The sequence below is a fragment of the Erpetoichthys calabaricus genome, chromosome 6 (genome assembly GCF_900747795.2).
Source record: "Erpetoichthys calabaricus chromosome 6, fErpCal1.3, whole genome shotgun sequence".
In the NCBI taxonomy this organism is placed as follows: domain Eukaryota; kingdom Metazoa; phylum Chordata; class Cladistia; order Polypteriformes; family Polypteridae; genus Erpetoichthys; species Erpetoichthys calabaricus.
The window spans coordinates 99,941,917-99,963,711 of record NC_041399.2 but is presented as its reverse complement, the minus strand read 5'-3'; the positions used below and the strand labels follow the sequence as shown (position 1 = coordinate 99,963,711).

Here is a 21,795-nt window from a genome sequence, read left to right as displayed (position 1 = left end):
AGCACATAGTTTTTTGAAATCCGGGTCAAGTGATTTAAGATATAGACTGAAATCTGGACTTGCATTCAGCTTACTACAGTATTTATTTTTTAGTATAGTTTGGGTATACTATAAGAAGAAATAGCCCTCTCCACCAGCACCGTATTTGTAAATGGCAACAGAAACTTAGTGCTTTGTCAGTCTGCTGTTCATATTCTCTGCTGATGTTTGCCCAAAACTAACTTGGAAGTTTCTTTTGAATTCAGCTCTTAAAGTAGTATCAGTTGAAAGTTCAATCAGCTTCTCTTTTTCACCAATTGATAATCTGGCTGCTTATAAATTTTCTTCTTCCATGGAATATGCAAAGCAGTTGTTCTCATCTCTAGACTATAGGAAGTACTTCTCAATCATCATCATCAAAATGTTTACTTTGAAAATATTGTGGTCTTTGACTTTATAAAATTAACCACAGTCACAATTTCAACAAGACCGACTTTTAATTCACCAGGCAGGAGCTTAGATATAAGGCTTTGCCTGTGGGTGCTGCAGTGTTCCCAGGTTAAATTGGTGGCTACCTTCATGACATGAGCATGAAGACCAAAGTAACAACCTGACATAGACTTGCCTCTATCAGTGCATAGTCCACAGCAATTACACCAATTAATGTCCTTTACTTTTAAATGGTAGTCAGTACCATTAAATATATCCTCACCTCTTCGTGCTCTGACAGAGCAGAGCAAGACAAAAAGGTTTTCTTCAACCTCACTTTCTTTCAAATACCTCACAATAACAAGCAAAAAAGCAAAATTTGCTAGATCTGAGCTTTTGTCAACTTGAATATCAAAATATTTACTATTTTTAATTCTACCTATTATTTTCTCTTCAACATCATCAGACATATCCTGAATACTTTCAGAAACTAGATTGTTTGAAAGCATAAACAGAACAGGAGAAATATAATTCTCAGTTATAATATGTTTTTTGCTACATTTAGCAATACAATAAGTAATATGGAACAAGGCTGCATTTTCATTATCTTTGTTAGCTGATGAAAAGTATGATGTCACATTCTAGGTGCCAAAAAATGCTTTCCTTACTTTAATAGCTGGTGTGTTTTGTTTGTAAATGCTGCATCAATAAAGATGGTTTCATACTGCTGTTGGGTAATACTACCCCACACATTATACACTGGGGTTTCATTGTTCACACCAAACTTGACTAACTGAACTGCTGGTTGAAGTGCCCACTTTAATATTCTCTTGTTCAACAAGCACTTCGGTAGAGAGGTCAGCCTTGCTACTGTCACGATAAAACTCAAATGTTCTCAAAGCCAAGATAGCTGAGCCTGTAGAGGGCTATGTTACTGAGCAAGTTCACTCCAGAGGCGGGGGTCATGCCCAGCCGGGACGCCTAGAAGGACCAGGAGGTGGACTATACATTCCCCAGTCCACGAGAGGGCAACCGTCCTGGTTAGTGTGGGGGCCACGAGAACGGAGCATGGAGGTTCACTCCCACTGGGGCCCGTGGCCACCGCCAGGGAGTGCCCCAAGTTTCAGAGAGCCTGGGATATCTGCACTTCTGCCACACCTGGGAGTGCTGGTGGAGGAACTTCCAGGGACACCCGGAGAGCTTCTGGGTGCTCATGCGGCACTTCCGCCACACCAGGAAGTGCCGCCGGAAGGACGTCAGGGAGCACCTGGAGTACATCCGGGTGAATATAAAAGGGGCCGCCTTCCTACAGTCGAGAGGCCAGAGTCGGGTGGAAGAGGATGAAGCTCAAAGAGTGAGTAAGAAAGGCGGCCCAGGGACGTATAAAGGCCCGTGTAAGGGTGACTGGTGTAGGGGTGTGTGTTGTACTTTTGCATAAAATAAACATGTGTTTTATAGAACTGCCGGTGTCTGTCTGATGGTGTTCAGACTACATCTCACAGTCTCCTCACACTTATAAGCAAGGTAAACATGTGCATTTCTTAAGGTGAAATAAGGATGAAAACCTGTGCGTTTATATGCCATTCTTTTTTTCATAACCCTGAATGGGATGGGATGGGAGCCACTGTTCTAGGCCACTGAACTTGACACTGCACTAAAACTCTATTTTTAGACTGTTAAGTAACTTAGGGTTTTAACATGTTATGCACATAATCACCCCAAAATCCACAGACAATTCTTCAAAAAGAAAAAAAATATAACAAAGTGAACTTCATTTTTGCAACATTAGTTCTAGAAACTAATTTCATGAATCTTATTGTTTCATGATCGTTTTAAAGAAAGAATACACTTGCATCTTGGGAAATGTATGCATCTGTGTATAACTGCACTAGAGTGTGACTTGCAGTCAAAACTTGTCTGTACAGTTTACATAGTGCCTAGTCAGTCAATAAAGTTTTACTATCTGTTGATTTATTATGTATATTTATTATGTCAGCTGTTACTCACACAAAGAAAAAGTGTCCAGAGGACACAAATGATACCGTATGAATTTGTTTTATATATATTATTGGGCCAACTGATTAGGATCTTGCTTGAGGAAATTTGCCCAGATGAGGCCCAAGTGTATTTTACTGTCTGGCTAGTCAGGCAATGTCTTTTTTAATCTGGACTCAACACAGAGTCAATATGTTGATTGAACTGCTAAAAAATTAGCTGGTGTGCTTATAGTCAAGACTTGGTTCAAATGTGACCTGCTGAAACTGTGCAGAAAATTATCAGGAACTTCCTGTTTTGAGGTGAACTTGGCCCTAATGCAATATACCATAACCTTTCCAGTTTCTCCTTCTAAATATTGATAGCTGTAAAGACTCAAATCATACTGCACAGGTTAGAGCTGAGTTTAACAGAAAAACATTTAATAAACGTTCTGTCTAATGTTCCTAAGAACAAGGTTAAAAACTAAAAACTTAGGTTTTTTTAATGACTTCTATGGTTCAAGGTTATTAATAGTTTTCATAGAGATAATCAAGTTACAGTACTTATTGCCTTTGCATATATTTTTCCTATTTTTGTTTCAAACCTAACCAACTACAATCGCACTTCTCCCTCTTACACTTCGCTTCAGTACATCATGTCAGATGTTCTATTTGTCAAAATTGTTATACGTTAGTGCACATTGAAATGCGGAGAATGTTACTGCTTATGCTGATTTTTAGTGAGTATACAGAGGTTACTGATTTATTAGGGCAAATGTGATCAGATATAATATAGAGGCCCTTGTTCAGCCAGCCCATTTCACTTTTTTTGTGAACTTGGATAGGTTGCACTAGGTTGTTATGTGAGGTCAATAAATCTGTTACCATTGTTTCAAATTTGGTTTTACATGTGTTACTGTGGTTTTTTTTCCCTTCTTTTAGATTAGTATCTCCAGCAACTGAAGTTGGAAATCAACCTGACACTTGAAAGATAATCAGCAATAAACTTCCAGCACAGTACCAGCGCTTACAATCTACAGAAATTTTCAGGTGACTCATCCATTATAGGCAGCATTAATGAGGACTTTGACTTGGGTTGCAGAGACAACAACCTGAAAATCAACATCAGCAGGATAAATGAACTGGGGGTAGATTTCCCCTTGCCATGAAGCATCTGAGACCAATCATCATTCAGAAGGAGGACATGGAAGTGGTTCTGAGTTACAAGTATCTGGGGGTTCACATTAACAACAAACTGACAACACAGTGGTGCTGTACAAGAAGGGCCAGAGCAGATTGTACTTGCTAAGAAGACTCGGCTCTTTTGAGGTTTGCAGCAAGCTGCTGAAAATGTTCTGCTAGTCCATAATAGCCAGTGTGGTGTTCTATGCTGCAGTCATCTGGGGAAGCAACCTGAGCACAAAAGAATCACTATACCTGATCAAATTTAGCAACAAAGCCTGCTCCATCACAGGTTGAACCCTACACATACAAGAAGCTGCTTTAGAAAAAAAGATAATAGCAAAATTGGATGCCATCATTGAAAATCCCCTCCAGCAGGTGCTTTTTTGGAGCAATTTTAGCCACAGGTTCATTCCACCATGGTGTGCTAAGAAACACCTCAGGGGGGTCTCTTCTTCCCACTCCTATAAGGCAATTCAAAGCTTTCATCTGATGTGCTCATTAAGTTGATTTATATTTAATTTTTTAATTGATTGTTTGGATGTACTATCTGACCTGTGATTATGTATTCTTATTTTTTATGTTTCTGCTGCTTTATGCATTTTAATTTCCCCATGGGATTAATAAGGTTTATCTGATCTAATCTAAATTGGTGCTATAGTGTTTATGTGTGTGTTAGCTCTGTGATGGACTGCCTTGCATCTGGGGCCTGCTGGAATAGCCTATACCTGTACTGTGACCCTCCCTCAGGTAATCGAGTCAGGAAAATGAAGTTATATGGATATACTGTATTATAATTTATTTCTGCACAAAGCACTGCCTTTGTCAATTGGGAATATTGCTTTAAAAAACTATATGTAATAAATTAATCAAAATAGTAAAATAACCCAGTGATTACATTGAAAACCTACTCAATACAAACCTGTTTTATTAAGTACTACTAACAAAAGTTTTGGGTACAAAGACAACATCCAAAGTTATTCTATCTACATACGAACAAACTTTTCTTGTAGATTACTATGATTCTGCAACAACATTATTTTGCACATATTTTTGTCACCAAAATCCTAATTAATATGATTTTCTTGTAGTTAGTCACATTGGTGATAATTAAACAAATTTCTACACCTAAAATGTAAATACGCCTAAGAAGACTGTTGTCGCAGATATGCCCTTTGTCCACCTCTCGGACCCTCATGTACCACTCCAAACACGATGTAAAAGCACAAGACTCTTTTATTGTACTCTTGTACAGTGCACAAAGCACCCTCCACTCCACACTATTCATAAATCACAATCACTAACAATTAATACTCTTTCCTCCTCGCCCAGAAACTTCGCACTCCTACCTCCCAGCTCAGCTCAGTGTCTGGGCTTTCCCACAGTCCTTTTATACACCCTGACCCGGAGGTTTTCCTGTCCAACAGTCCACAGTTCCTTATTCATTCCGGGTCAGGGTAAACAGTCCTTTTCTTCAACCCGGGAGTACGTCGTTTCTTCCTGTCACATGACGATGATGTACTCCCGGGTTATAGGGCACATACGAGCCTCCAAGTCCCCCTATAGCGACTCCTGGTGGCCCCCAAGGTATCCAGCAGGGCTGCGTGTAAAAACTACATAGTCCATGAGGCCCTGCTGGAACTAGGGGGACGTTCACGCTGTTGGGAGAGCTCCTCCTGGCGGCCTGGGGATGAGAGCCGGAATAGAAAGCCGGCAATCCACCACACTGCTTACAAGTTTCTTCCTTGTAGTAACGTAAAGCTTGTTGCCGCTGTTGCCTGCTTTAGATGTTGTTACTTTTTATTTGCACCGAAAATTTGTTTATTCAATTTTAATCTTTCTTCTCATATCTTGAGGTAGATCTCAATTAATATATACCACTATCATAAGTGGAGAAAGGGAAAGCTTCATTGATTTATCAGCATTTGCCAAATTATATAAGAGTTTTTACTATTATCATAAGACTTCTTTTACACTGTTTTATATTATAAGAAACATACAAGAGGACAGATGGTTAGGTTCATCTTTTGTATGCCTGTCTGTAGTAGTACAAAAAAAGCCAATGAAAAGCGCTGAAATTCCCAAAGTTTGCTTTAATCTTCAGATACTGGATTGCAACAAGTGAATACAAAAAACTGCCTGCTGCTCAGTTTTTGTTTTTTTTTTTGCTTACGTTTTTATGCGCCTGCTTGCTCTGCCTACAGTAAAATAATGTAACACACAAACCAATCATACATTTTTCTGTCAGCAAAGATAAGTGTGTGTAAATACTCGTATCTTTGTATGTCATAGATACAATTAACCCTTAACTCATTATGTTAACACTAGAATCCCTGAAGCTTTAAGAAAAACTGTATGCAAGCAGCCTGCTATCCCATCCCGATCTTAACAGATATTAACTCGGGCAAAAAGTTCTCCCACCTAAAGCCAAGGCTCCTTATCTGCTTGTAAGTTGCCTGAAGAAGTATAGGGTAAATAATACAGTATATTGTTATTTGGCATACATGCATTTCATGTGTGTTCCAAGTCTACAAAGATTGCTTCGAGAGTGTTTTCAAAAGACAACTTACATTGACCCAGATGAGACTTGAACCCACAATGCTCAGCTCCAAAGGCTGATGCCTTATCCATTAGGCCACAACAAAGATGCAGCTCACTGATTGGTATGTTAATTTAACTCATTCAGCAATCAGGTCCCCTCTTCTTTGCAGTTTCTCACAATTGTTCTTAGAGTAAGAAAGGAAAATGAAAAGTACAAATGTAAACACTCACCACTGGAGATAGGTCTGATAAGAAAATTTTCATTTTTTGCATTTCTCACAAATTGTCCTTTGTGAGATCCATCAGAGGCAACATTTTACCATATCGACTTTTGGCCTGAAATATTAGCCACTGGACCCATACACCTAGGGTACAACGACAAAGAGAACATCCACAGCTATTCTGGCTACATACTAACAAACCATTCCTGTAACTTCCTCTGATTCTGCAGCAACATTATTTTGAATGTATTTTTTCATACCAAAGTCACTTGAAAATCCTAATGACTATATTATACTTGTAGCTGGATACAGATGTGTTGAGGAAATTAATTTCTACCCATAAAATGTAAATGTCCCTCAATAAACCGTTTACAAGTTTCTTCCTTGTAGTACCTTAAAGCTTGCCACCGTTATTGCCTACTTTAGAAGTTGTTACTTTTTTGGTCACAGAAATTTGTTTTATTCAGTTTTAATCTTTCCTCTCATATCTTGAGATAGATCTCAATTAATATATACCATTCTCACAAGTGGAGAGAGGGATAGCATCGTTGATTTATCAACCTCTGCCCGATCGTACAAGAGTTTTCACCATCATCAGAAAGACTTCTTTCACACTGTTTTATAATAAGAAACATACAAGAGGACAGACGGACATGCTTAGACTCACCTCCAGTAAGCCTGCCTTAAGGAGGATGAAAAAAGCCATTAAAAAGGGCTGAAATTGCCCAAGTTTCTTTTTCCCTTCAGAAATTGGAGTGCAGCAAATGTATCCAAAGAACTGCCTGCAACAAAGTTCTTGTTTTTTTTCTTTAAATGGGTCAGTTTCCTTTGCACTAAATCTTAAACGTTTATTTTGGATTCTCATAAGTCCGTTGAAAAGAAACATGCAGAAGCAGACTCCTTTTTTAGTCACAAACAACCCACGTGGGACTTGAACCCACAATCTCGAGCTCCAGCGGCTGATGCCTTATCCATTAGGCCACTGGGCCACAAGAAAACCAGCTGGCCCTAAGCCAAGTAAATGGTTACCACCAAGTGGTTAACTGTTGAATGCAATAACTAGGGCTGGCAGCCTGAGTCTTGCAGTAGCACTGTCACTGGACAACCCCCCAACCCCCAACCCAGGATGAAGTCCAGGCTTGTGAGCACTCTGAGTAATGGCTGAACCATCCAGATGCTAACTGGAACGTGTAAAATTCTAGGGGCCGTGTCTCTGATCTCACAGGCTGCAAACTGTTCAAAAACGGCTCCTAGAGCAAACCAATGAATTTTACATATCACACTTTTCAAGCGAACAAAAAGGTGTGCTATTTATACCAACATCGGTTATTACTCAGACCATTGTCATGGATTATGGAGAAGGCGAGGATTATTTACGAAAGTCAGCAAATGTTCTTTTTGGAAAATTCTCCCTATTCGTTAAATTACAACTCATGGTAAACACACAAGATAAATAAGGCCTCAGGAATTAGAGGTTCTACGGTCTAAATGCGATCAAGTCCAGAGCTCGTTTACATATGTGTGTGTTCCTTTCATTGGTCCCATTAAAGGTCACCAGATTAGTAATACAGGATCAGAGTTGTAAGACTATGGATCGAAATGATATCTGAATGTACTCTGCAGGATGGAAACATATTTTATAAAATCTCTTACCAGGTTCAAGTGTTGCAAAGAAAACCTTAAAAATGTCGTAAGAGTGATCTTTCTCTTTGCTACTTTCACCGTTTGGAGGTTGAATACCGGTCAAGCACTGCGCTCTTCTACTTTCATTCTTTACCCCGCCAAGACGAACATAGCTTTCTCGAGAACACTAGCACGTCTCAGAGGAGTTTGCCTTTCAGTGAAGACTAAATAGTCGAGTAATATTTTTTGCTTCGAGAGTGTTTTCAAAACACATCTTTCATTGACCCAGATGGGACTCGAACCCACAATCCTCAGCTCCGAAGGCTGATGCCTTATCCATTAGGCCACTGGGTCACAACAAGGAAGCAGCTCACTGATTGGTATGTTAATATAACTCATTCAGCCATCAGGTCTCCTCTTCTTTGCAGTTTCTCACAATTGTTCTTAGAGTAAGAAAGGAAAATGAAAAGTACAAATGTAAACACTCACCACTGGAGATAGGTCTGATAAGTAAATTTTCATTTTTTGCATTTCTCACAAATTGTCCTTTGTGAGATCCATCAGAGGTAACGTTTTACCATATCGACTTTTGGCCTGAAATAACAGCCACTGGACCCATACACCTAGGGTACAAAGACAAAGAGAACATCCACAGCTATTCTGGCTACATACTAACAAACTTTTCTTGTAACTTCCTCTGATTCTGCAGCAACATTATTTTGAATGTATTTTTTCATGCCAAAGTCACTTGAAAATCCTAATGACTATATTATACTTGTAGCTGGATACAGATGTGTTGAGGAAATTAATTTCTACCCATAAAATGTAAATGTCCCTCAATAAACCGTTTACAAGTTTCTTCCTTGTAGTACCTTAAAGCTTGCCACCGTTGTTGCCTACTTTAGAAGTTGTTACTTTTTTGGTCACAGAAATTTGTTTTATTCAGTTTTAATCTTTCCTCTCATATCTTGAGATAGATCTCAATTAATATATACCATTCTCACAAGTGCAGAGAGGGATAGTATCGTTGATTTATCAACCTCTGCCCGATCGTACAAGAGTTTTCACCATCATCAGAAAGACTTCTTTCACACTGTTTTATAATAAGAAACATACAAGAGGACAGACGGACATGCTTATACTCACCTCCAGTAAGCCTGCCTTAAGGAGGATGAAAAAAGCCATTAAAAAGGGCTGAAATTGCCCAAGTTTGTTTTTCCCTTCAGAAATTGGAGTGCAGCAAATGTATCCAAAGAACAGCCTGCAACAAAGTTCTTGTTTTTTTTCTTTAAATGGGTCAGTTTCCTTTGCACTAAATCTTAAATGTTTATTTGGATTCTCATAAGTCCGTTGAAACGAAACATGCAGAAGCAGACTCCTTTTTTAGCCACAAACGACCCAGGTGGGACTTGAACCCACAATCTCCAGCTCCGGAGGCTGATGCCTTATCCATTAGGCCACTGGGCCACGAGAAAACCAGCTGGCCCTAAGGCAAGTAAATGGTTACCACCAAGTGGTTAACTGTTGAATGCAATAACTAGGGCTGGCAGCCTGAGTCTTTCAGTAGCACTGTCACTGGACAACCCCCCAACCCCCAACCCAGGATGAAGTCCAGGCTTGTGAGCACTCTGAGTAATGGCTGAACCATCCAGATGCTAACTGGAAAATGTAAAATTCTACGGCCCGCGTCTCTGATCTCACAGGCTGCAAACTGTTCAAAAACGGCTCCTAGAGCAAACCAATGAATTTTACATATCACACTTTTCAAGCGAACAAAAAGGTGTACTATTTTTGCCAACATCGGTCATCGCTCAGACCATTGTCATGGATTATGGAGAAGGCGAGGATTATTTACGAAAGTCAGCAAATGTTCTTTTTGGAAAATTCTCCCTATTCGGTAAATTACAACTCATGGTGAACACACAGGATAAATAAGGCCTCAGGAATTAGAGGTTCTACGGTCTAAATGCGATCAAGTCCAGAGCTCGTTTACATATGTGTGTGTTCCTTTCATTGGCCCCATTAAAGGTCACCAGATTAGTAATACAGGATCACAGTTGTAAGACTATGGATCGAAATGATATCTGAATGTACTCCGCAGGATGGAAACATATTTTATAAAATCTCTTACCAGGTTCAAGTGTTGCAAAGCAAAACCTTTAAAATGTCGTAAGAGTGATTTTTCTCTTTGCTACTTTCACCGTTTGGAGGTCGAATACCGGTCAAGCACTGCGCTCTTCTACTTTCATTCTTTAACCCGCCAAGACGTACGTAGCTTTCTCGAGAACACTAGCACGTCTCAGAGGAGTTTGCCTTTGAGTGAAGACTAAATAGTTGAGTAATATTTTTTGCTTCGAGAGTGTTTTCAAAACACAACTTTCATTGACCCAGATGGGACTCGAACCCACAATCCTCAGCTCAGAAGGCTGATGCCTTATCCATTAGGCCACTGGGTCACAACAAGGAAGCAGCTCACTGATTGGTATGCTAATATAACTCGTTCAGCCATCAGGTCTCCTCTTCTTTGCAGTTTCTCACAATTGTTCTTAGAGTAAGAAAGGAAAATGAAAAGTACAAATGTAAACACTCACCACTGGAGATAGGTCTGATAAGTAAATTTTCATTTTTTGCATTTCTCACAAATTGTCCTTTGTGAGATCCATCAGAGGTAACGTTTTACCATATCGACTTTTGGCCTGAAATAACAGCCACTGGACCCATACACCTAGGGTACAAAGACAAAGAGAACATCCACAGCTATTCTGGCTACATACTAACAAACATTTCTTGTAACTTCCTCTGATTCTGCAGCAACATTATTTTGAATGTATTTTTTCATGCCAAAGTCACTTGAAAATCCTAATGACTATATTATACTTGTAGCTGGATACAGATGTGTTGAGGAAATTAATTTCTACCCATAACATGTAAATGTCCCTCAATAAACCGTTTACAAGTTTCTTCCTTGTAGTACCTTAAAGCTTGCCACCGTTGTTGCCTACTTTAGAAGTTGTTACTTTTTTGGTCACAGAAATTTGTTTTATTCAGTTTTAATCTTTCCTCTCATATCTTGAGATAGATCTCAATTAATATATACCATTCTCACAAGTGCAGAGAGGGATAGTATCGTTGATTTATCAACCTCTGCCCGATCGTACAAGAGTTTTCACCATCATCAGAAAGACTTCTTTCACACTGTTTTATAATAAGAAACATACAAGAGGACAGACGGACATGCTTATACTCACCTCCAGTAAGCCTGCCTTAAGGAGGATGAAAAAAGCCATTAAAAAGGGCTGAAATTGCCCAAGTTTGTTTTTCCCTTCAGAAATTGGAGTGCAGCAAATGTATCCAAAGAACAGCCTGCAACAAAGTTCTTGTTTTTTTTCTTTAAATGGGTCAGTTTCCTTTGCACTAAATCTTAAACGTCTATTTTGGATTCTCATAAGTCCGTTGAAAAGAAACATGCAGAAGCAGACCCCTTTTTTGGCCACAAACGACCCAGGTTGGACTTGAACCCACAATATCCAGCTCGGGAGGCTAATGCCTTGTCCATTAGGTCACTGGGCCACAAAAAAGCCAGCAGGCTCCTAAGCCAAGTAAATGGTTACCACCAAGTGGTTAACTGTTGAATGCAATAACTAGGGCTGGCAGCCTGAGTCTTTCAGTAGCACTGTCACTGGATAACCCCCCAACCCCCAACCCAGGATGAAGTCCAGGCTTGTGAGCACTCTGAGTAATGGCTGAACCATCCAGAGGCTAACTGGAACGTGTAAAATTCTAGGGGCCGCGTCTCTGATCTCACAGGCTGCAAACTGTTCAAAAACGGCTCCTAGAGCAAACCAATGAATTTTACATATCACACTTTTCAAGCGAACAAAAAGGTGTGCTAATTATACCAACATCGGTTATCGCTCAGACCATTGTCATGGATTATGGAGAAGGCGAGGATTATTTACGAAAGTCAGCAAATGTTCTTTTTGGAAAATTCTCCCTATTCGTTAAATTACAACTCATGGTAAACACACAAGATAAATAAGGCCTCAGGAATTAGAGGTTCTACGGTCTAAATGCGATCAAGTCCAGAGCTCGTTTACATATGTGTGTGTTCCTTTCATTGGTCCTATTAAAGGTCACCAGATTAGTAATACAGGATCAGAGTTGTAAGACTATGGATCGAAATGATATCTGAATGTACTCTGCAGGATGGAAACATATTTTATAAAATCTCTTACCAGGTTCAAGTGTTGCAAAGAAAACCTTAAAAATGTCGTAAGAGTGATCTTTCTCTTTGCTACTTTCACCGTTTGGAGGTTGAATACCGGTCAAGCACTGCGCTCTTCTACTTTCATTCTTTACCCCGCCAAGACGTACATAGCTTTCTCGAGAACACTAGCACGTCTCAGAGGAGTTTGCCTTTCAGTGAAGACTAAATAGTCGAGTAATATTTTTTGCTTCGAGAGTGTTTTCAAAACACAACTTTCATTGACCCAGATGGGACTCGAACCCACAATCCTCAACTCCGAAGGCTGATGCCTTATCCATTAGGCCACTGGGTCACAACAAGGAAGCAGTTCACTGATTGGTATGTTAATATAACTCATTCAGCCATCAGGTCTCCTCTTCTTTGCAGTTTCTCACAATTGTTCTTAGAGTAAGAAAGGAAAATGAAAAGTACAAATGTAAACACTCACCACTGGAGATAGGTCTGATAAGTAAATTTTCATTTTTTGCATTTCTCACAAATTGTCCTTTGTGAGATCCATCAGAGGTAACGTTTTACCATATCGACTTTTGGCCTGAAATAACAGCCACTGGACCCATACACCTAGGGTACAAAGACAAAGAGAACATCCACAGCTATTCTGGCTACATACTAACAAACTTTTCTTGTAACTTCCTCTGATTCTGCAGCAACATTATTTTGAATGTATTTTTTCATGCCAAAGTCACTTGAAAATCCTAATGACTATATTATACTTGTAGCTGGATACAGATGTGTTGAGGAAATTAATTTCTACCCATAACATGTAAATGTCCCTCAATAAACCGTTTACAAGTTTCTTCCTTGTAGTACCTTAAAGCTTGCCACCGTTGTTGCCTACTTTAGAAGTTGTTACTTTTTTGGTCACAGAAATTTGTTTTATTCAGTTTTAATCTTTCCTCTCATATCTTGAGATAGATCTCAATTAATATATACCATTCTCACAAGTGCAGAGAGGGATAGTATCGTTGATTTATCAACCTCTGCCCGATCGTACAAGAGTTTTCACCATCATCAGAAAGACTTCTTTCACACTGTTTTATAATAAGAAACATACAAGAGGACAGACGGACATGCTTATACTCACCTCCAGTAAGCCTGCCTTAAGGAGGATGAAAAAAGCCATTAAAAAGGGCTGAAATTGCCCAAGTTTGTTTTTCCCTTCAGAAATTGGAGTGCAGCAAATGTATCCAAAGAACAGCCTGCAACAAAGTTCTTGTTTTTTTTCTTTAAATGGGTCAGTTTCCTTTGCACTAAATCTTAAACGTCTATTTTGGATTCTCATAAGTCCGTTGAAAAGAAACATGCAGAAGCAGACCCCTTTTTTGGCCACAAACGACCCAGGTTGGACTTGAACCCACAATATCCAGCTCGGGAGGCTAATGCCTTGTCCATTAGGTCACTGGGCCACAAAAAAGCCAGCAGGCTCCTAAGCCAAGTAAATGGTTACCATCAAGTGGTTAACTGTTGAATGCAATAACTAGGGCTGGCAGCCTGAGTCTTTCAGTAGCACTTTCACTGGACAACCCCCCAACCCCCAACCCAGGATGAAGTCCAGGCTTGTGAGCACTCTGAGTAATGGCTGAACCATCCAGATGCTAACTGGAACGTGTAAAATTCTACGGGCCCGCGTCTCTGATCTCACAGGCTGCAAACTGTTCAAAAACGGCTCCTAGAGCAAACCAATGAATTTTACATATCACACTTTTCAAGCGAACAAAAAGGTGTGCTAATTATACCAACATCGGTTATCGCTCAGACCATTGTCATGGATTATGGAGAAGGCGAGGATTATTTACGAAAGTCAGCAAATGTTCTTTTTGGAAAATTCTCCCTATTCGTTAAATTACAACTCATGGTAAACACACAAGATAAATAAGGCCTCAGGAATTAGAGGTTCTACGGTCTAAATGCGATCAAGTCCAGAGCTCGTTTACATATGTGTGTGTTCCTTTCATTGGTCCCATTAAAGGTCACCAGATTAGTAATACAGGATCAGAGTTGTAAGACTATGGATCGAAATGATATCTGAATGTACTCTGCAGGATGGAAACATATTTTATAAAATCTCTTACCAGGTTCAAGTGTTGCAAAGAAAACCTTAAAAATGTCGTAAGAGTGATCTTTCTCTTTGCTACTTTCACCGTTTGGAGGTTGAATACCGGTCAAGCACTGCGCTCTTCTACTTTCATTCTTTACCCCGCCAAGACGTACATAGCTTTCTCGAGAACACTAGCACGTCTCAGAGGAGTTTGCCTTTCAGTGAAGACTAAATAGTCGAGTAATATTTTTTGCTTCGAGAGTGTTTTCAAAACACAACTTTCATTGACCCAGATGGGACTCGAACCCACAATCCTCAACTCCGAAGGCTGATGCCTTATCCATTAGGCCACTGGGTCACAACAAGGAAGCAGTTCACTGATTGGTATGTTAATATAACTCATTCAGCCATCAGGTCTCCTCTTCTTTGCAGTTTCTCACAATTGTTCTTAGAGTAAGAAAGGAAAATGAAAAGTACAAATGTAAACACTCACCACTGGAGATAGGTCTGATAAGTAAATTTTCATTTTTTGCATTTCTCACAAATTGTCCTTTGTGAGATCCATCAGAGGTAACGTTTTACCATATCGACTTTTGGCCTGAAATAACAGCCACTGGACCCATACACCTAGGGTACAAAGACAAAGAGAACATCCACAGCTATTCTGGCTACATACTAACAAACTTTTCTTGTAACTTCCTCTGATTCTGCAGCAACATTATTTTGAATGTATTTTTTCATGCCAAAGTCACTTGAAAATCCTAATGACTATATTATACTTGTAGCTGGATACAGATGTGTTGAGGAAATTAATTTCTACCCATAAAATGTAAATGTCCCTCAATAAACCGTTTACAAGTTTCTTCCTTGTAGTACCTTAAAGCTTGCCACCGTTGTTGCCTACTTTAGAAGTTGTTACTTTTTTGGTCACAGAAATTTGTTTTATTCAGTTTTAATCTTTCCTCTCATATCTTGAGATAGATCTCAATTAATATATACCATTCTCACAAGTGCAGAGAGGGATAGTATCGTTGATTTATCAACCTCTGCCCGATCGTACAAGAGTTTTCACCATCATCAGAAAGACTTCTTTCACACTGTTTTATAATAAGAAACATACAAGAGGACAGACGGACATGCTTATACTCACCTCCAGTAAGCCTGCCTTAAGGAGGATGAAAAAAGCCATTAAAAAGGGCTGAAATTGCCCAAGTTTGTTTTTCCCTTCAGAAATTGGAGTGCAGCAAATGTATCCAAAGAACAGCCTGCAACAAAGTTCTTGTTTTTTTTCTTTAAATGGGTCAGTTTCCTTTGCACTAAATCTTAAATGTTTATTTGGATTCTCATAAGTCCGTTGAAACGAAACATGCAGAAGCAGACTCCTTTTTTAGCCACAAACGACCCAGGTGGGACTTGAACCCACAATCTCCAGCTCCGGAGGCTGATGCCTTATCCATTAGGCCACTGGGCCACAAGAAAACCAGCTGGCCCTAAGCCAAGTAAATGTTTACCACCAAGTGGTTAACTGTTGAATGCAATAACTAGGGCTGGCAGCCTGAGTCTTTCAGTAGCACTTTCACTGGACAACCCCCCAACCCCCAACCCAGGATGAAGTCCAGGCTTGTGAGCACTCTGAGTAATGGCTGAACCATCCAGATGCTAACTGGAACGTGTAAAATTCTAGGGGCCGCGTCTCTGATCTCACAGGCTGCAAACTGTTCAAAAACGGCTCCTAGAGCAAACCAATGAATTTTACATATCACACTTTTCAAGTGAACAAAAAGGTGTGCTATTTATACCAACATCGGTTATCGCTCAGACCATTGTCATGGATTATGGAGAAGGCGAGGATTATTTACGAAAGTCAGCAAATGTTCTTTTTGGAAAATTCTCCCTATTCGTTAAATTACGACTCATGGTAAACACACAAGATAAATAAGGCCTCAGGAATTAGAGGTTCTACGGTCTAAATGCGATCAAGTCCAGAGCTCGTTTACATATGTGTGTGTTCTTTTCATTGGTCCCATTAAAGGTCACCAGATTAGTAATACAGGATCAGAGTTGTAAGACTATGGATCGAAATGATATCTGAATGTACTCTGCAGGATGGAAACATATTTTATAAAATCTCTTACCAGGTTCAAGTGTTGCAAAGAAAACCTTAAAAATGTCGTAAGAGTGATCTTTCTCTTTGCTACTTTCACCGTTTGGAGGTTGAATACCGGTCAAGCACTGCGCTCTTCTACTTTCATTCTTTACCCCGCCAAGACGTACATAGCTTTCTCGAGAACACTAGCACGTCTCAGAGGAGTTTGCCTTTCAGTGAAGACTAAATAGTCGAGTAATATTTTTTGCTTCGAGAGTGTTTTCAAAACACAACTTTCATTGACCCAGATGGGACTCGAACCCACAATCCTCAGCTCCGAAGGCTGATGCCTTATCCATTAGGCCACTGGGTCACAACAAGGAAGCAGCTCACTGATTGGTATGTTAATATAACTCATTCAGCCATCAGGTCTCCTCTTCTTTGCAGTTTCTCACAATTGTTCTTAGAGTAAGAAAGGAAAATGAAAAGTACAAATGTAAACACTCACCACTGGAGATAGGTCTGATAAGTAAATTTTCATTTTTTGCATTTCTCACAAATTGTCCTTTGTGAGATCCATCAGAGGTAACGTTTTACCATATCGACTTTTGGCCTGAAATAACAGCCACTGGACCCATACACCTAGGGTACAAAGACAAAGAGAACATCCACAGCTATTCTGGCTACATACTAACAAACTTTTCTTGTAACTTCCTCTGATTCTGCAGCAACATTATTTTGAATGTATTTTTTCATGCCAAAGTCACTTGAAAATCCTAATGACTATATTATACTTGTAGCTGGATACAGATGTGTTGAGGAAATTAATTTCTACCCATAAAATGTAAATGTCCCTCAATAAACCGTTTACAAGTTTCTTCCTTGTAGTACCTTAAAGCTTGCCACCGTTGTTGCCTACTTTAGAAGTTGTTACTTTTTTGGTCACAGAAATTTGTTTTATTCAGTTTTAATCTTTCCTCTCATATCTTGAGATAGATCTCAATTAATATATACCATTCTCACAAGTGCAGAGAGGGATAGTATCGTTGATTTATCAACCTCTGCCCGATCGTACAAGAGTTTTCACCATCATCAGAAAGACTTCTTTCACACTGTTTTATAATAAGAAACATACAAGAGGACAGACGGACATGCTTATACTCACCTCCAGTAAGCCTGCCTTAAGGAGGATGAAAAAAGCCATTAAAAAGGGCTGAAATTGCCCAAGTATGTTTTTCCCTTCAGAAATTGGAGTGCAGCAAATGTATCCAAAGAACAGCCTGCAACAAAGTTCTTGTTTTTTTTCTTTAAATGGGTCAGTTTCCTTTGCACTAAATCTTAAATGTTTATTTTGGATTCTCATAAGTCCGTTGAAACGAAACATGCAGAAGCAGACCCCTTTTTTGGCCACAAACGACCCAGGTTGGACTTGAACCCACAATATCCAGCTCGGGAGGCTAATGCCTTGTCCATTAGGTCACTGGGCCACAAAAAAGCCAGCAGGCTCCTAAGCCAAGTAAATGTTTACCACCAAGTGGTTAACTGTTGAATGCAATAACTAGGGCTGGCAGCCTGAGTCTTTCAGTAGCACTGTCACTGGACAACCCCCCAGCCCCCAACCCAGGATGAAGTCCAGGCTTGTGAGCACTCTGAGTAATGGCTGAACCATCCAGATGCTAACTGGAACGTGTAAAATTCTAGGGGCCGCGTCTCTGATCTCACAGGCTGCAAACTGTTCAAAAACGGCTCCTAGAGCAAACCAATGAATTTTACATATCACACTTTTCAAGTGAACAAAAAGGTGTGCTATTTATACCAACATCGGTTATCGCTCAGACCATTGTCATGGATTATGGAGAAGGCGAGGATTATTTACGAAAGTCAGCAAATGTTCTTTTTGGAAAATTCTCCCTATTCGTTAAATTACGACTCATGGTAAACACACAAGATAAATAAGGCCTCAGGAATTAGAGGTTCTACGGTCTAAATGAGATCAAGTCCAGAGCTCGTTTACATATGTGTGTGTTCCTTTCATTGGTCCCATTAAAGGTCACCAGATTAGTAATACAGGATCAGAGTTGTAAGACTATGGATCGAAATGATATCTGAATGTACTCTGCAGGATGGAAACATATTTTATAAAATCTCTTACCAGGTTCAAGTGTTGCAAAGAAAACCTTAAAAATGTCGTAAGAGTGATCTTTCTCTTTGCTACTTTCACCGTTTGGAGGTTGAATACCGGTCAAGCACTGCGCTCTTCTACTTTCATTCTTTAACCCAGGGGTAGGCAACGTCAGTCCTGGAGTGCCACAGTATGTGCAGGTTTTTGTTCCAAACCCAGTTCCTTAACGAGAACTCAATTATTGCTGATGAAGCACATATTGCTTAAGTGACATTTTAATGCTTCATTTTAGTGGTCTCGCTTGTTAAGGTTCTCCAACCTTAATTGCTTATTTCAATCTTAAACTGCTGCATTCAGTGTTTTAATTGCTCCTTATTAGCAATAAGATGTAAAACAGGGGTAGGCAATGTCGGTCCTGGTGAGCCGCAGTGGCTACAGGTTTTCATTCAACCCAATTGCTTAATTAGAAACCAATCATTGCCAATCTCAGACATTATTTAATTTTATGGCTTGTTAGTCTGTGCAATGTAAGGCTTTTATATCGTAGATTTTTTTCCTTTCCAAGGATATCATCCAAATGATTTGAAGCCTAAAACAGATCATTTTCAGTCTGTCACATTTTTCTATTAAGTGTTTTATTAAATCAAACCGTGCATGATGAACACACACAGATGTAATTGGAAAAAAGCCCGCCAAGACGTACATAGCTTTCTCGAGAACACTAGCACGTCTCAGAGGAGTTTGCCTTTCAGTGAAGACTAAATAGTCGAGTAATATTTTTTGCTTCGAGAGTGTTTTCAAAACACAACTTTCATTGACCCAGATGGGACTCGAACCCACAATCCTCAACTCCGAAGGCTGATGCCTTATCCATTAGGCCACTGGGTCACAACAAGGAAGCAGTTCACTGATTGGTATGTTAATATAACTCATTCAGCCATCAGGTCTCCTCTTCTTTGCAGTTTCTCACAATTGTTCTTAGAGTAAGAAAGGAAAATGAAAAGTACAAATGTAAACACTCACCACTGGAGATAGGTCTGATAAGTAAATTTTCATTTTTTGCATTTCTCACAAATTGTCCTTTGTGAGATCCATCAGAGGTAACGTTTTACCATATCGACTTTTGGCCTGAAATAACAGCCACTGGACCCATACACCTAGGGTACAAAGACAAAGAGAACATCCACAGCTATTCTGGCTACATACTAACAAACTTTTCTTGTAACTTCCTCTGATTCTGCAGCAACATTATTTTGAATGTATTTTTTCATGCCAAAGTCACTTGAAAATCCTAATGACTATATTATACTTGTAGCTGGATACAGATGTGTTGAGGAAATTAATTTCTACCCATAAAATGTAAATGTCCCTCAATAAACCGTTTACAAGTTTCTTCCTTGTAGTACCTTAAAGCTTGCCACCGTTGTTGCCTACTTTAGAAGTTGTTACTTTTTTGGTCACAGAAATTTGTTTTATTCAGTTTTAATCTTTCCTCTCATATCTTGAGATAGATCTCAATTAATATATACCATTCTCACAAGTGCAGAGAGGGATAGTATCGTTGATTTATCAACCTCTGCCCGATCGTACAAGAGTTTTCACCATCATCAGAAAGACTTCTTTCACACTGTTTTATAATAAGAAACATACAAGAGGACAGACGGACATGCTTAGACTCACCTCCAGTAAGCCTGCCTTAAGGAGGATGAAAAAAGCCATTAAAAAGGGCTGAAATTGCCCAAGTTTGTTTTTCCCTTCAGAAATTGGAGTGCAGCAAATGTATCCAAAGAACAGCCTGCAACAAAGTTCTTGTTTTTTTTCTTTAAATGGGTCAGTTTCCTTTGCACTAAATCTTAAATGTTTATTTGGATTCTCATAAGTCCGTTGAAACGAAACATGCAGAAGCAGACTCCTTTTTTAGCCACAAACGACCCAGGTGGGACTTGAACCCACAATCTCCAGCTCCGGAGGCTGATGCCTTATCTATTAGGCCACTGGGCCACGAGAAAACCAGCTGGCCCTAAGCCAAGTAAATGTTTACCACCAAGTGGTTAACTGTTGAATGCAATAACTAGGGCTGGCAGCCTGAGTCTTTCAGTAGCACTTTCACTGGACAACCCCCCAACCCCCAACCCAGGATGAAGTCCAGGCTTGTGAGCACTCTGAGTAATGGCTGAACCATCCAGATGCTAACTGGAACGTGTAAAATTCTAGGGGCCGCGTCTCTGATCTCACAGGCTGCAAACTGTTCAAAAACGGCTCCTAGAGCAAACCAATGAATTTTACATATCACACTTTTCAAGTGAACAAAAAGGTGTGCTATTTATACCAACATCGGTCATCGCTCAGACCATTGTCATGGATTATGGAGAAGGCGAGGATTATTTACGAAAGTCAGCAAATGTTCTTTTTGGAAAATTCTCCCTATTCGTTAAATTACGACTCATGGTAAACACACAAGATAAATAAGGCCTCAGGAATTAGAGGTTCTACGGTCTAAATGAGATCAAGTCCAGAGCTCGTTTACATATGTGTGTGTTCCTTTCATTGGTCCCATTAAAGGTCACCAGATTAGTAATACAGGATCACAGTTGTAAGACTATGGATCGAAATGATATCTGAATGTACTCCGCAGGATGGAAACATATTTTATAAAATCTCTTACCAGGTTCAAGTGTTGCAAAGAAAACCTTAAAAATGTCGTAAGAGTGATCTTTCTCTTTGCTACTTTCACCGTTTGGAGGTTGAATACCGGTCAAGCACTGCGCTCTTCTACTTTCATTCTTTACCCCGCCAAGACGTACATAGCTTTCTCGAGAACACTAGCACGTCTCAGAGGAGTTTGCCTTTCAGTGAAGACTAAATAGTCGAGTAATATTTTTTGCTTCGAGAGTGTTTTCAAAACACAACTTTCATTGACCCAGATGGGACTCGAACCCACAATCCTCAGCTCCGAAGGCTGATGCCTTATCCATTAGGCCACTGGGTCACAACAAGGAAGCAGCTCACTGATTGGTATGTTAATATAACTCATTCAGCCATCAGGTCTCCTCTTCTTTGCAGTTTCTCACAATTGTTCTTAGAGTAAGAAAGGAAAATGAAAAGTACAAATGTAAACACTCACCACTGGAGATAGGTCTGATAAGTAAATTTTCATTTTTTGCATTTCTCACAAATTGTCCTTTGTGAGATCCATCAGAGGTAACGTTTTACCATATCGACTTTTGGCCTGAAATAACAGCCACTGGACCCATACACCTAGGGTACAAAGACAAAGAGAACATCCACAGCTATTCTGGCTACATACTAACAAACTTTTCTTGTAACTTCC

The 21,795-nt window shown here is 39.7% G+C and overlaps 10 non-coding genes across 10 annotated transcripts; all 10 read right to left on the bottom strand.

Annotated features, from left to right (window-relative positions):
• Nucleotides 1–8,232: 8,232 nt before the first annotated feature.
• On the bottom strand, nucleotides 8,233–8,305 carry trnar-ucg (transfer RNA arginine (anticodon UCG)). The gene has a single exon. It is a non-coding gene; the product is annotated as a tRNA-Arg (tRNA).
• A 1,040-nt stretch (nucleotides 8,306–9,345) lies between these two features.
• Nucleotides 9,346–9,418, bottom strand: trnar-ccg (transfer RNA arginine (anticodon CCG)). The gene has a single exon. It is a non-coding gene; the product is annotated as a tRNA-Arg (tRNA).
• Nucleotides 9,419–10,334: 916 nt separating this feature from the next.
• trnar-ucu (transfer RNA arginine (anticodon UCU)) lies at nucleotides 10,335–10,407 on the bottom strand. Its single transcript has one exon. It is a non-coding gene; the product is annotated as a tRNA-Arg (tRNA).
• A 2,030-nt stretch (nucleotides 10,408–12,437) lies between these two features.
• trnar-ucg (transfer RNA arginine (anticodon UCG)) lies at nucleotides 12,438–12,510 on the bottom strand. Its single transcript has one exon. It is a non-coding gene; the product is annotated as a tRNA-Arg (tRNA).
• Nucleotides 12,511–14,541: 2,031 nt separating this feature from the next.
• trnar-ucg (transfer RNA arginine (anticodon UCG)) lies at nucleotides 14,542–14,614 on the bottom strand. Its single transcript has one exon. It is a non-coding gene; the product is annotated as a tRNA-Arg (tRNA).
• A 1,040-nt stretch (nucleotides 14,615–15,654) lies between these two features.
• On the bottom strand, nucleotides 15,655–15,727 carry trnar-ccg (transfer RNA arginine (anticodon CCG)). Its single transcript has one exon. It is a non-coding gene; the product is annotated as a tRNA-Arg (tRNA).
• Nucleotides 15,728–16,642: 915 nt separating this feature from the next.
• Nucleotides 16,643–16,715, bottom strand: trnar-ucg (transfer RNA arginine (anticodon UCG)). Its single transcript has one exon. It is a non-coding gene; the product is annotated as a tRNA-Arg (tRNA).
• Nucleotides 16,716–19,279: 2,564 nt separating this feature from the next.
• On the bottom strand, nucleotides 19,280–19,352 carry trnar-ucg (transfer RNA arginine (anticodon UCG)). The gene has a single exon. It is a non-coding gene; the product is annotated as a tRNA-Arg (tRNA).
• Nucleotides 19,353–20,392: 1,040 nt separating this feature from the next.
• On the bottom strand, nucleotides 20,393–20,465 carry trnar-ccg (transfer RNA arginine (anticodon CCG)). Its single transcript has one exon. It is a non-coding gene; the product is annotated as a tRNA-Arg (tRNA).
• Nucleotides 20,466–21,380: 915 nt separating this feature from the next.
• trnar-ucg (transfer RNA arginine (anticodon UCG)) lies at nucleotides 21,381–21,453 on the bottom strand. The gene has a single exon. It is a non-coding gene; the product is annotated as a tRNA-Arg (tRNA).
• Nucleotides 21,454–21,795: the final 342 nt, after the last annotated feature.